Source organism: Schistocerca serialis, chromosome 8 (assembly GCF_023864345.2).
Source record: "Schistocerca serialis cubense isolate TAMUIC-IGC-003099 chromosome 8, iqSchSeri2.2, whole genome shotgun sequence".
In the NCBI taxonomy this organism is placed as follows: Eukaryota; Metazoa; Arthropoda; class Insecta; order Orthoptera; family Acrididae; genus Schistocerca; species Schistocerca serialis.
The window spans coordinates 157,255,111-157,269,398 of record NC_064645.1 but is presented as its reverse complement, the minus strand read 5'-3'; the positions used below and the strand labels follow the sequence as shown (position 1 = coordinate 157,269,398).

Sequence of the window (14,288 nt, the reverse complement as noted above, 5' to 3'; positions counted from 1 at the left end):
CAACCTTCACATGCTGCGTCACATAAAACTGGTTGGCAGAATGGACGTCATTTATATTAATTACAACACTATTACCGACAGGTGGTGTCTGGTACATTTGTTACATAACATATGCACATACTGTATTAAGTAGAATTTTGTAATCTACTTTTGTCTCTAAAGATACTTAATTAAAACCTGTAGATGTCAAGGAAATGCACAGTAAAGTTATCATCTTCATTTGTAGATTGTATAAAAATGCACAGTGAAATTATCATCTTTGATTGTAGATCGTATAAAAATGATAATTTTACTGTGCATTTCCACCTGTTTGGAGAGTTTCGAAAACCACTGCAATATTGCTTAGTTGTATTTATAATTCATAGACGGAAAGAAGAAAGATCTGGTTTAACGTCCCGTCAACAAAATGGTTCAAATGGCTCTGAGCACTATGGGACTTAACATCTATGGTCATCAGTCCCCTAGAACTTAGAACTACTTAAACCCAACTAACCTAAGGACATCACACAACACCCTGCCATCACGAGGCAGAGAAAATCCCTGACCCCGCCGGGAATCGAACCCGGGAACTCGGGCGTGGGAAGCGAGAACGCTACCGCACGACCACGAGATGCGGGCTCCCGTCAACATCGAGGTCATTAGAGACAGAGCGAAAGCTCGGATTGTGTCATGGTTGAGGAAGGAAATCGGCCATGCCCGTTCAAAGGAACCATCCCGGCAGTTGCCTGGCGTGATTTAGGGAAATCACGGAAAACCTAAATCGGGATGGCCAGACGCGGATTTAAACCCACTGCGCCACCTCGCTCAGTTAATTCATACGCGACGGCTTAAATGGAGAATCTTCAACAAATGGGAAAGAGGGAAACGATACTGTACTGCAGCCTATTCTCCCTCAAGTTTTTTGGTGGTCGTGTGAAAAAAACTTATTTTTTTCCTCTGTCTGTCACTGGTAAACAATTACACACCTCCAATGGCTCATGATTTCATTTTTAAGTTGAAAATGAGGTTAATTCATTTTTATGGAAAGTTAGCAGCACCAATACAAGTCAGAAGACGTAAACTCAGAAGCAGTAATTTACATAATTTTTAATCGGAAGATAAAAGTCGTCAGTCTCTAAAACATGTAGTGAACCCACAAATCAGTAATTTACCAATAGTAATGTATCGTTTACAGTTCTCTTCAACCATAGAAATCTCGTACTGCATGGACTGTAGTAAACGTGATCTTTGTTAAAACTGAACTTTTTGTGCACTTGAAAATGAGTGAAAACGAAACATAGTCAAGTGGGAACCAGGAACAACGTAAGCAAAAGCCATCTGGAATGCTCTGCTGCAGAAGGATATTTAAATTCTAGTGGAAAAATAAGGCATAAAAAGGACATAAAGTGGAAGGAATATGTGAAGGTAATTCTCATTTTAAAAAAAGACAATATGGCTTTGCAGGGCGATGAATTACGAACAGGAAAAAGGAACAGAAAATAAGGAATGTATTTTGTCTTCCTAAGGAAGCGATAATTACCAGGTTGGTGAGGACTTTGGTAGAAATGTAAAGAAACAGAAATTGACGATGACCTCTGAGAACTAAAAAACGTCCGAATGTTATTTTCTGAATTTCGTTTTGAGTATGATAGCTTGCGATTCGGTGAGAGAGTGAAATGGAGAAACGTGTAGGAAGCATTGCGTAATTAGAATCCAAAAGACATACCAGTAGATGCACATTATAGCGAGAATCGTGACATGCTGTCAAACAGTAACAAACGTGAAAGCAAGATGTCTAAATGTTTATTGCCACAGTCATTCACATAAAGTTGTATGTGACTCGTTCTGTCAGTAAGCTAAGAGCTGTATTTAGTCACACTAACGGACAAACAAGGGCCAAGACGGCTCACCCTGTTTCTGACGCATGGTAGCGTTTGAAACTGTACAAAATAGTCTTTAAAATTAATGTAGTACTTCCAAGAAAAAGATATTCACTTAATATGACATAAATGTGTCGAAAGATGTTTGAGAAAAGAATAAGAAAAAGAAAAAAACATATTTTGCGGAAGCCAACGAAATATGATTCGTAAAAGCGGGAAATTTATAACAGCGACTTCTCAGTAAGATGAATGAAGAAGAGTTGTGCACTAGGCAAAGAAAATGTTAGGAATAAGCGGTTAGTGCCACCGTGACCGAATAAAATGCTGCGTCAGTCTAGCGGAAACAGGTGCTGCCCACGTGCGACGAATGTAATGAAGGGCATCTGTACAGGTGCTGCGGGTACGTCTGGCTGCGGAGAAAAAAATTCTGCTCACAAACGCCCTTTACTGGTCTCGCGGCGCGTGTGTTGGAAATTGAAACAAAGAGACATGAGAGACTGCTGAAAACACATACGGGTTTTCATAGCAAGAGAAGTAAAAAAGAAGAAAAGCAAACTTGTTTCTCTGCTAGGTTGGCCTTGTGACGTAGTTCTTTCACGAGAAATTTTACGTTAAGTTTAACTAGTTTGTCTGCCGCATTTACGGGAATCGTTTCCATTGCCTCTTACAGACGAATCGTATTGATATTATTCGTATGCGTTTTGCTGCTCTTTTATTGTTGCTTTTACAAATGGCCAGAAAAACAAGACAGTGATTTTAAATTTTTGATTACAACAGTTTTTTTGGACGCCGTGTCTAATATCAATTCCAGTTATGCAAAAAGGAAGGCCTGTTCTAGAAAGTCATTGCTCACGTGAAAGTTTCAGCATTAGTCGCTTGGGATATGGGTACTGATGTGTTTCCAATTTAGACTGTTAATTATTGTTCATTACCACATACGCAAAAAGCGTTGACTACTTTTCTTCCAATTACTATCGGCGGATACAAGACCTGAAAATAATAGCTTATTAATTGTTCCTTTTACATGTGAATTAATTCTACTTTCAGGTCATCTCGAAGAGGGAATGGAATGAGTTGCGCTCTTCCTATACGTGGACGATCCAATAATTTTAATGTAATGTGGGCCAAAAAATTTATTGAGAAATACGAAACAGTATGCAGAGGAGGAGGACAAAAGTATGGAAAAACCATAAGAACACATGGCCATTCCTAATAAGGTATAGCAATCCCGCTAGACGGCAATCGTGTAGGAATGTTGCAGCAATAATGGCGTAAGATTCCCTTGAAAAGCATAGAGGTCCTTTATGATTTTCAAGGTAATCTTACGTCATCTTTGCTGCAATATAGTGGTAAGATCAGCCAACGAGGATGGAGGAGGTTAGCGATCACGTACCGATGTCTCCAAAGTACACCAGCAATGCTCAATAACATTGAGATCTGTTGACTGAGGTGGCCTGGATAAAAGCGGCACTTAATTCCCAAGCAGTCTCACAAAATCATTCCTGGACTATGTGAGCTGTGTCAACAGGGTCTCAGAACACAGCATTACCACTGGATGAAGAACACTATTCCGTGAGATGAACCTGGTCAGCCAGATTGATCACATAACACTTGCCGGTTGTGCGACCGTGCTGGTGATCCATGGGGCGGGCCCATGGAATGTCACGATATCGCAGTTCGAATTCTCGCCTAACTCTCGCCATACTTCATTCTTGGGACTTACACTGAAGCGCCAAACATGCATATTCAAATACAGAGACTTGTAAACGGGCAGAATACGGTGCTGCGGTCGGAAACGCCGATGTAACGCAACAAGTGTCTGGCGCAGTTGTTAGACAAGTTACTGCTGCTACAATGGCAGGTTATCAAGATTTAAGTGAGTTTGAACGTAGTGTTAGAGTCGGCGCCCGACCGATGGAACACAGCATCTCCGAGGTAGCAATGAAGTAGAGATTTTCTCGTACGACCATTTCACGAATGTACCGTGAATCCAGTAAAACGTCAAATGTCCGACGTTGCTGCGGCCGGAAACAGATCATGCAAAATCGGGACCAACGACGACTGAAGAGAATCGTTCAACATGACAGAAGTGCAATCCTCCCACAAATTTCTGCTGAGGTCAGTGCTAGGCCATCAACAAATGTCAGCGTGCGGGCCATTCAACGAAACATCATCGATACGGGCTTTCGGAGCCGAAGGCACACTTGTGTACCCTTGATGACAACACGACACAAAGCTTTACGCCTTGCTTGGGCCCGTCAACATCGACATTGTACTGTTGACAACTGGAAACATGTTGCCTGGTCGGACGAATCTCGTTGCAAATTGTGTCGAGCCGATGGATGTGTACGGGTATGTAGACAACCTGATGAATTCCATGGATCCTGAATGTCCACAGGGGACTGTTCCAGCTGTTGCAGGCTCTGTAATGGTGTGGGGCGTGTGCAGTTGGAGTGGTATGGGGCTCCTGATACGTCTAGACCCGACTCTGAAAGGTGGCACGTACGTAAGAATACTGTCTGATCATCTGCAGCCATTCACGTCCATTGTGCATTCCGACGGACTTGGGAAATTCCAGCGTGGCAATGCACACCCCACACGTCCAGAAATGCTACAGATTGGCTCCAGAAACACTCTTCTTAGTTTAAACACCTCCGATGGCCACCAAATCTCCAGACAGGAACATTATTGATCATATCTCGCGTGCTTTGCAACTTGATGTTCAGAAGAGATCTCCACCCCCTCGTACTCTTATTGACAGCCCTGCGGCATTCATGGTGTCAGTTACCTCCAGCACTACTTCAGACGTTTCTCGAGTCCATACCACGACGTGTTCGCGGAGGCCCTACACGATATTAGGCAGGTGTAGCAATTTCTTTGGCTCTTCTTTGTACATCCGACCGAAAGTTGGTAACAGTGTGAAATGATTCATTCATCAAAATGACATTTTGCCATTGCTAAGTAGAATAGGTTTTATGGTTTGAGCACCACGTGTCCCTATTACGGACATTTGCATCACTGATCAGAGCCTTCAGAATTCCAGCTCGCTCGGCAGTTCCGTGCTTCTGGAACTCCTTTCCTGTTGTTTTGGTGCTGGCAGACTTCGCGAGTGCGAAATTTAATTATGTAGTGACTTTTGCAGCTGTCGTCGTCTTATTTTTAGTCACGAACTTTTCCAATGAACGTCCGACACGATTATTCGAGACACACTTTCGTCTGCGTTTTGATTTAGTGGATGATGTTTTTCCGCTTGACCCGTATGCGATATAAGTCTTCGATAGGTTCATTGAACAACAAACACTTCGGCTACTTTGGTTACGAAGGCACCCACCATACGGGCACCAACGTTTCACCCACGTTCGAATTCACTTAGCTCCGACATAAAGCGCACGCTACTACACGCACTCTGTTCTGACCGCGTCGGACACTTTCAGCATAGTGAGGAAATTGTGGTCAAATGCAACATGGCTGCTTCCAAGATTGTCTAGCGTCCGCAGTTATGTACATGCATCCATTTCTCGCGGTCTTTCCACCGTTTCTCCAACCACTGTATTCCTACCAGAAGCATGTACAATATGCTTAAGACTAATGTATAAAGCATTAGCGTCGGAGGTCAAACTCCCGATACATGTAGAAATTTTTTGCACTCACGGTTGCTGGTAGATACTGAAACGTAATAAATAATATTCCTAGCTTATTTAGGTAATGTTCCCTTGTAATGGCTATAAGAATTTTTTATTATGTGTTTAGTTCATATACTTTGGTAGGCCTTGGTTTCATTACTTCAAGTATTGCAGGGATATTGGAGGGGGTGTTCACAACCTTGTACTAGAGCTGTTCGTACTGATAAAGCACAAATTACTGTTAAGTACCACAGACATTTTGGATTCTGCGTCTATTGTTCCAGATGTGACTGGCAAATATATGTTCTATGTTCTAGAAAAGCGTGAAAGATGTTGCGTCATTCCCGTCGGATGAATGTTATGACATGCGTTCATTTATGGTTTATTATTACTGTTCAGCACCGTTTATGACCAAAGTGCTATGTGGTTTCCTACTACAGTACTTGTAATTACTACGGATGGGGCCCAAAACTGGACGATACTTACATAATTAATCGCAAGTGGAGTACATCTAAGAGGGAATGGGATACGTTGCATTTCTCAGGAACGAAGACAAGCAAATGATTTTAATGGTAAGTGGGCCAAAAACATTTTTTGGTCACTCTAAAATAGTAAGTAATACTTGTTGCGAAAGTCTGGTACGTTGTCGAAAACAAAATTAACGTGATTCTGTATGTGTAAAGACGTAAGAAAGTTTAGAACGGAGAAGTAATCCCTTATACAAGAGCTTCAAGTTTGTTGAGATTGAGGCATGGTATTTACTGGTATTAAGAAAAACGTGGAAGGGAGGACCCAACAAAGTAACTTTCTTTTCAAACAGCCTGTTTATTTAACAATATCTAATCATAAATTTGTTTTCTTTACAATTAACCAATTCATGAAATGAATAAGGTTTTGCAAGAGGAATCAAAACGAGAACAACACAGCAATAATTACAAATGACCGGGCTTGCAGCCCGCCCGTTATCGTGTGAAACCGCGGTGCTTAGTACCGCGCTCGACACTGTTTCTCTTATTCATAGCCCTTCGGCAAGGAATGAAAAAATATAAGTGATATTGATGATAAGAGTGCTTCAATTACTCAAACAGATCACGAGTTTTTTTAAATTGGAAATTGTATGTCGAAAGGTTCGGGATTAAGACGCGCACCTACGCTTAAAGGTTAAACAAATGAAGAAACAGTTATAACAATGATAAAGCTTGGTTCAAAGCTAGCAACCTTTTCATTTCAATCAGAAACCAAGGTGCAACTGGATCCCAACCCGCCCCTTTTGACAATCTTATTCTGACTAAAGCCCTGGTGACAGTTGGCTGTTAATATGTTAAAAGTTAAACTGCTTCTCAGTTATAAAGGCCGGTCTGAAGGAACGTTTTAAAATATTAAATATGAGCACTTATTACAAGATAACTCACTCAGCAGAACCATAAGATCCTGTTAAAAATACGCCAATAATCACCCGGTCTTTCAATGACAGGAACGCTCAGCGTAGTGCAACAGGTAATTAAGATTATCTCAAATCCAAGTACAATCAATAAATAGAACCGTCTATCATCTACGTCTAACCGCAAGACCGCTGTTTGTTTAACGGCAACCTGTACCTTGGTACAATTGTTCCGAGTATATTTCCGATCAGGAGCTGATTCATTGCCGGCCGCTGTGGCCGAGCGGTTCTAGGCGCTTCAATCCGGAACCGCCCGACCGCTACGGTCGCAGCAGGTTCTAATCCTGCCTCGGGCAAGGATGTGTGTGATGTCCTTAAGTTAATTACGTGTATGTAGTTCTAAGTCAAGGGACTGATGACCTCAGATGCTAAGTTCCATAGTGCTCAGAGCCATTTGAACCATTTTTGTGCTGATTCATTAAAACATTAATGATCAGGTATAAACTAGAAAGGAAGGGCACTATAATATCAGAACAAATTTCCAAACGACAACTAGTGTCCAGTATAACACTACGGTCTATATTTACGACCACAGAGCTGACCGAGTAAAACTCTTAAGGTCGGGTACAAACCAAGAAATTATAACGAAAGGCAATATAGTAATACTCTAAGGGTCTAGTAAAAACCAGAAAATAATTAAGAGGCCGGGCAGACAATGACACCAATCACAAGGAGGATTACAGAATGTTACTCCCCTTTATCAGCAAGCAGCTCCATGGATCCCCGGTGGTTACTAAGAGGTGCCGGTGACAGGCAGGTAGAAGGGAGCAGGCCACGAGCGATCGTCCGACATGAATGTTGCCAACAACCGATGGGATATCAGTTTGCTGCTCGTAGTCGACGCTGACCCTGTAAAGTACTCCGGTATCTTTCTTCTGCTCAGGCCCTCCTTGTGTAGCTCTTGGCTTCGGCCGCTCGGACCTCGTGACCGCCTCTTGTCCTGACGCTACCGCCAATCCCCAAACTTGAAGCCTTCTCTCTCGGGCCAGCGTACCCGTATATATATCGGCAAGCAAAGAGCTTCTAAGGACACAACCCACGGATACCAACTCTTACACACAGATATTGGCAAGAGGGATAGTCGACACTACTCTTGAGCTAGTGGAGCCAGACAGAACAGTCTACTATCTTAATGGCGCCACGGCTCAGAGATATTACAAGTAACCCAAACTGTATTTTTGGAGTTACCTGTTCCATGTACATCAGGTGCAACGCAGGGACCTGATGCTTGCATAGGTGTCCCTGTTAATTATTCACTCTGGTACGGTATGAATTTGAAATGTTATTACAATGTATTGCTCGGATAATATCAGAATTAGGTTGGTCGGTGTAGTCTCTTCCTGGGTCGAGGCAGGAATATTGTTTCCAGAATGAATATTTCACTCCGTAGCGAAGTAAAGCGCTCTTTCGAAACTTAGTGACAGTTTAAAGTCGTATCCAGAGCCGAGACTCGAATGCCGCCCTGGAATGCAAATTTTCGATTTCGAGTCCCCGTGCGCCAGACAGTTCTAACCTGGCAGTAAGTTTCAGGAATAATGTTGACTATACAAAAATTTGTGACGCAATAGGGCTGACTGAGTTCCAGAATGAAATTTTCACTCTACAGTGGAGTGTGCGCTGAAATGAAACTTACTAGCAGATTAAAACTGTGTGCCAGGAAGTTTCATATCAGCGCACACTCCGCTGTAGAGTGAAAATTTCATTCTAGAAACAACCCCCAGGCTGTGGCTAAGCCATGTCTCCGCAATATCCTTTCTTTCAGGAGTGCTACTTCTGCAAGGTTCGCAGGAGAGCTTCTGCAAAGTTTGGAAGGCAGGAGACGAGGTACTGGTGGAATTAAAGCTGTGAGGACGGGGCGTGCGTCGTGCTTGGGTAGCTCAGTTGGTAGAGCACTTGCCTGTGAAAGGCAAAGGTCGCGAGTTCGGGTCTCGGTCCGGCACACAGTTTTAATCTGCCAGGAAGTTTCATATCTGCACACACTCCGCTGTAGAGTGAAAATTTAATTCTAGAAACAAATCCCAGGCTGTGGCCAAGCCATGTCTCCGCAATATCCTTTCTTTCGGACGTCCTAGTTCTGCAAGTTTCGTGCCCGCATCTCGTGGTCGTGCGGTAGCGTTCTCGCTTCCCACGCCCGGGTTCCCGGGTTCGATTCCCGGCGGGGTCAGGGATTTTCTCTGCCTCGTGATGGCTGGGTGTTGTGTGTGATGTCCTTAGGTTAGTTAGGTTTAAGTAGTTCTAAGTTCTAGGGGACTGATGACCATAGATGTTAAGTCCCATAGTGCTCAGAGCCATTTGAACCATTTTTTTGCAAGTTTCGCAGGAGAGCTTCTGTAAAGTTTGGAAGGTAGGAGACGAGGTACTGATTGAGTTGTCAGACTAGCTCTGACACAAGACAGCCCCCAATAACGGTATGAGCATTACCTTTGACTGTACTCATACAAAATGTAGGATCCGACTGGCGTGGTGGAAAACGACGCCGATGTCTTTCTTCTTTTCTCGTGATTATCGCAGATAGTGACATAAAGCCTGAGTTACTGAAAAGTTATGCGATGTGTGTCGCATATTTGTTGACCAAAAGCCACGAAGTTAAGAGAAGAACCAACATCGAAAACAAGGTTCAGATATTCCGAAATGAAGTAGGCGATATCTTATGAGTATTGCGACGGGCTGTGGGATCAGTAAGTAAACGCCGGAGTACGCGAAGTGCCATTTCGATTAACTAACAAGATAGCAAGGAAGGGCAGTGCAATGTGTCAGGAAAAAAGCAAGGGTGACCCTGGCAAAATCACAGACCATTTTCTCAAACATCACTTTGCTGAAGAAATCTTGAATGTTCTAATTTCATAAAATTCTTGACACAAGATTATGTCCACAAATCAGGACGGATTTAGAAAGCACCGCTTGTGCGAAGCTCAGCTTCCTCCTTCCTCGCATTATATCCTGCGGACCATTTATAACAGGCAGCAAGCAGATCGATTACTCCCAGATAACCGGAATGAGTTTGATACAGTTCCCCACTGCAGACAGTTAACGAAGGTCCGAGCATTCGGAATAGGTTCTCAGATATGTGAGTGACTCGAAGACTTCTTAAATAATAGAATCCAGTACGTTTTCATCGACAGCGACTGTTCATCAGCGACAAGGAAATCGACAGGAGTGTCCCAGGGAAGTGTCTTAAGATCCCTCTTGTTCTCTATACACACAAATGATCTGGCGAAAGGATATGCACGTGTACTGATGATGCTGCAGTGTCCGTGAAATAGGCGTCATTGAATGACTGTTGGAGGATACAGGATGACTGAGAAAGTATTTCTATTTGGTCTGATCAATGGTATCTCGCTTTAAATTCAGATGAGTGAGAAATTCAGTAATTTAACACTTGAACACAGTGTAGATGGTGTCTTACTTGATACAGTCATGTCGATTAAGTATCTAGGTGTAAGGTTGGAAAGCGATATGGAACGGAAGGAGCACGTAAAGGCGCTAATGGGGAAGGCGAATGGCCGACTCCGGTTTACTGCGAGAACTCTAGGAAACTTAGCTCATATACAAAGACGATTACGTGAGTAACACTAGTGTAACATATTCTCGAGTACTGTTCGAGTGTTTGGGATGCCCACCAGGCCGGATTAAAGGAAGACTTAGAAGCGATTCAGAGGCGTGCTCTGACTATGTTACCGGCTGGATCCATAAACACGGGAGTGTTACGGAAATGTTCCGTGAAGTCATAAAGGCTACACAGGAAAGAAGGCAAAGTTCCTTCCGTGAAATACGTTTGAGTACGTTTAGAGAACGGTCATTTGAAGAAAAATTTGGGTTTAAATGGAATCAAATAGGCAGTCCTTCTTCCCTTGCTTCATTTACTAGTGGAATAGGAAAGAAATCGAATAGTAGTGATCCAAGGTACCCTCGGCCATGCTCTGTATAATGGCTTGCGGAGTATGTATTTAGATACAGATTTAGAAACTTATGGTCGGCGTCGTCTGGGATGCAGAGAGTAGCATTCCGGTTAACGTTTTTCAACCCGGATGGATACAAATGTTGCCCCCACTTAGTGCATCATCGTGATTTGTAGCCTCAATGCCACGAGCAATCACCTAGCAGTGATTGGACAGCGCGTGGCTTCACACTGCTTACATCACTGTGGAATAAATTTGGACAGATGGTTGGAGAATTCTTACACACTCACTCTACAGTCCCGAGTTAGCAACTTCGAACTACTGTCTTTTTCCTTACGTGCAAGAACATCTGTGAGGGCAACACCAAGCAAGGAAGAAAAACAGTGAGAGAGAGAGGGGGGGGGGGGGGGGAGGGAGGACATTAAGGAAGCTGTATGCCAGTGTCTTCGGGTAGCCGGAATGTACAGTTACGGGAGGGGAATTACATGACTCAGAGAACGGTAAGAAAAATGTGTGCAGGAAGATAGAGACTATCTATGCTAGACAAATGATAGAAAAATATGTAATGATGATGGTGAATTCAGTCTAAAAAATAAAATTTGAGATGCACTCGAGGGCCATCTCCTACGTTTTTACAAAAACCGTGACTGTATATTTTATAAACTTGTGCATGAGATGGAACCAGTGGAAGCATTTTTTCCAACCTAGTGTTAGTACAGCAAAAGCACAGTTTCCGAAGGATTCATCTGCTCCTTGCGCAATGAAACACATTATCCAAGTTTTTTTCTATTTCACATATGGAAAAGAGAACAGTTGTAAGGCAATACGGGCAATGACACAGTAAGTATATTTCCGGAATGAGTTTTATCTCTGCTGCTTATTACGTCCTGATTTGAAACTTGCTGTCAGATTGAAACTGTGGGCCGGACAAGGGCTCAAACCTCGGACCGTTCGTTATCGCTGGCAAGTGCTCTACCAACTTTCTTCTACCTGACCTCAAAAAATGAGACGTGACCGGGAGGACAGGAGTACGAAGGTGGCAAGGGGTGCAGGCCGAGGCCTGGCGGCAACGTCCACACCACACCCTCCCCCGTTTTTATTATATTTACTTTAGTTAATTTTTCTGTGTCTTTTTGAAAAAATATATATCATCGAGGCAATAGTTGGCCAGCTTATCAGACCGTTACTAGGAATGGGGGGGGGGGGGCATATGGTGAGCCCACAACATCACGGGCAGACAAACAAAGGAACTAAAATTTAAATTCAGGGAAAGGTATATAAAGAAATAACCATTCTGACGTGCGATTTCCCCTGCACACATTCAAGTCGGCAGCGTGAACATGTTGATGTGCCGCACCATTGGAGAATGATATACATAGCACACCTGCCAAAACGCAAGATGTTTGGTACTCTCCAACTAGAGGGGAAGGGGGAGAATTGTTCTTGATCACGCTACGAATAGTTGGCAAAGTTACGGCGATATGTCGGGAAACGTTCGAGGTTCCAATATATGGCACCAAAAATCGAACGTGGAGTGGGGTGGTCATGGAAAAGGTAGGCGATTGCTTGATCTCTGAACAACGTAAAACGGGGTGCTTAGATGGGGGAAAATGAGAAGTCTGTAGGAGAAACAGAAGAACAGAAGATTTGGGTTGACCATTGCTGGCGGCGTGCGGAGGTAGCAGGCCAATATGTGCGTGAAATCTTATGGGACTTAAACGCTAAGGTCATCAGTCCCTAAGCTTACACACTACCTAACCTAAATTATCCTAAGGACAAACACACACACCGATGCCCGAGGGAGGACTCGAAGTGCATGTAAGTTGGTGTTCGTCAGTGTCCTCTCAAAGACAATTTCTATATAGTGGCGATGGAGCCTGCCCAATACAGTGTAGTCGTTGGTTTCGGGGAAACTTATCTTTGGCAATGTGGTACCAAGACGTCTTGATGTCAGACAGAAGGAAAGGTGCGTCGACAGTCTTCCACATCGTCGACTATTGAACATAGGGGCGTTGTGCCACCAACGCGTTGTGGGGGTGTGTCCATCAGCAACAGCTTAGGAAAATCCTTCGGCCTCGTTGGGCGGGTTGTTGGAATAGCGTCTGGAACATAATTCAGTTAGACGAAATAGGTGGAAATGTCAGATAACGCTGGAGCAATATGCGCCACGATGACTGGTTTGGCAGGTGAGTCCATCATGAGGATTTTCAAGATACATTGCGAAGGGATAGTGAAGGTTCCCGATGATGTCCCAACATGGTGTGTATACACAGTGCAGTGGCTCTTGCCCGAACATGGACAAGACTGAGGCCAGCTTTGTATCAGGCAGGGTGAGGGTTTCGAATAGAATTTTCAAGATGGTGCCAGCTGAAACAAAGTATCCAAGGACCTGTTGGAGTTGACGTCCCGAGTTGAATGTTAGATGGGGCAGTATGGGCCAACTTACGCGCCACGTGTGTGTTGACGTAAGTTACTCTCTTAGTGGTTTCGGGATGTGCAGCAGGTTATGGCATATGTGGTAAGAGATGAACTGCAGCAATCGACCATATGTTTTAGCTGCAGTACACTGGGTGAAGCCAGTAAAGTAGATATTCAGGTAACGGAGCGTTGTCGGAGTGGGCAACGATAGTAGTCCCTCGTCTTGTAGTCCACGTCCAGTTTTCATTATTATGGATTTGGTAAAGTTGTGGGGACTACCCAATGACTGCACATGTGTTGGATCCATGCTATCGCATTGTGCATTTTTGTGGGTGAGAGTGCAAGAAGCAGGAGGTCGGCCCCATAGGCCTGGCAGCAGAACATTTGCCTGCACAGTGTAAGTACTGTAAGACAAGGTAAGAGGCCTTGGATGAGAGGCTCGAGGTCGATCGTGTACAACATAGTGGACAGAGGGCATCCCTGCCTGACTGAACGTCAGACAGGGATTGGTCCAACCAATTGTCCGTTCACCTCCTGCATGGACGTGGCATTGCAAATTAACTTGCGAATGTCTTCTATGATCGGTGGGGTGAACACCATGCTTACCGCCTACAAGAGGAGAAATTGGTGGTGGATCGATCGTTGGCGCTGCAGAAATCTGTCGACACCGGTGCCACTTGGAGGCGGAAGGACGTAGCCAGTTCAGTAAGGTCCTGCAGTCACCTTGTGGCCGTTTGAAGCTGACACCACAACCTCGCGATGTTTGTTTTGGTGAAAGTACTGCAGGTAACACTGCATACACGTATGCCACCAAAAGACGTCCATAGATTTTATAACCTATGTTGAGTAATGTGAGGGGCTGGAACTTGGTGATGTGCGTTCCAGCTGTCGGTTTGGGCCTTGCCGTTGACAAAGTCTTGTGGTGTGGGGAAGGAACAATTGAACAACTCCAGGAACATCTCGTTTCAACGTGGAAGCATCGACGCACTGAAGATCCGACAAAATTCAACCGGGAGGCCGTCGGGGCCAGGGGATTTGTTCGGCGCAT

The 14,288-nt window shown here is 44.0% G+C and overlaps 1 protein-coding gene across 1 annotated transcript in view; it reads left to right on the top strand.

Moving 5' to 3' along the window:
• Nucleotides 1–14,288, top strand: part of LOC126416622 (uncharacterized) — a 580,403-nt gene that overhangs the window by 444,243 nt on the left and 121,872 nt on the right. The gene's annotated exons all lie outside the window — the stretch shown is intronic.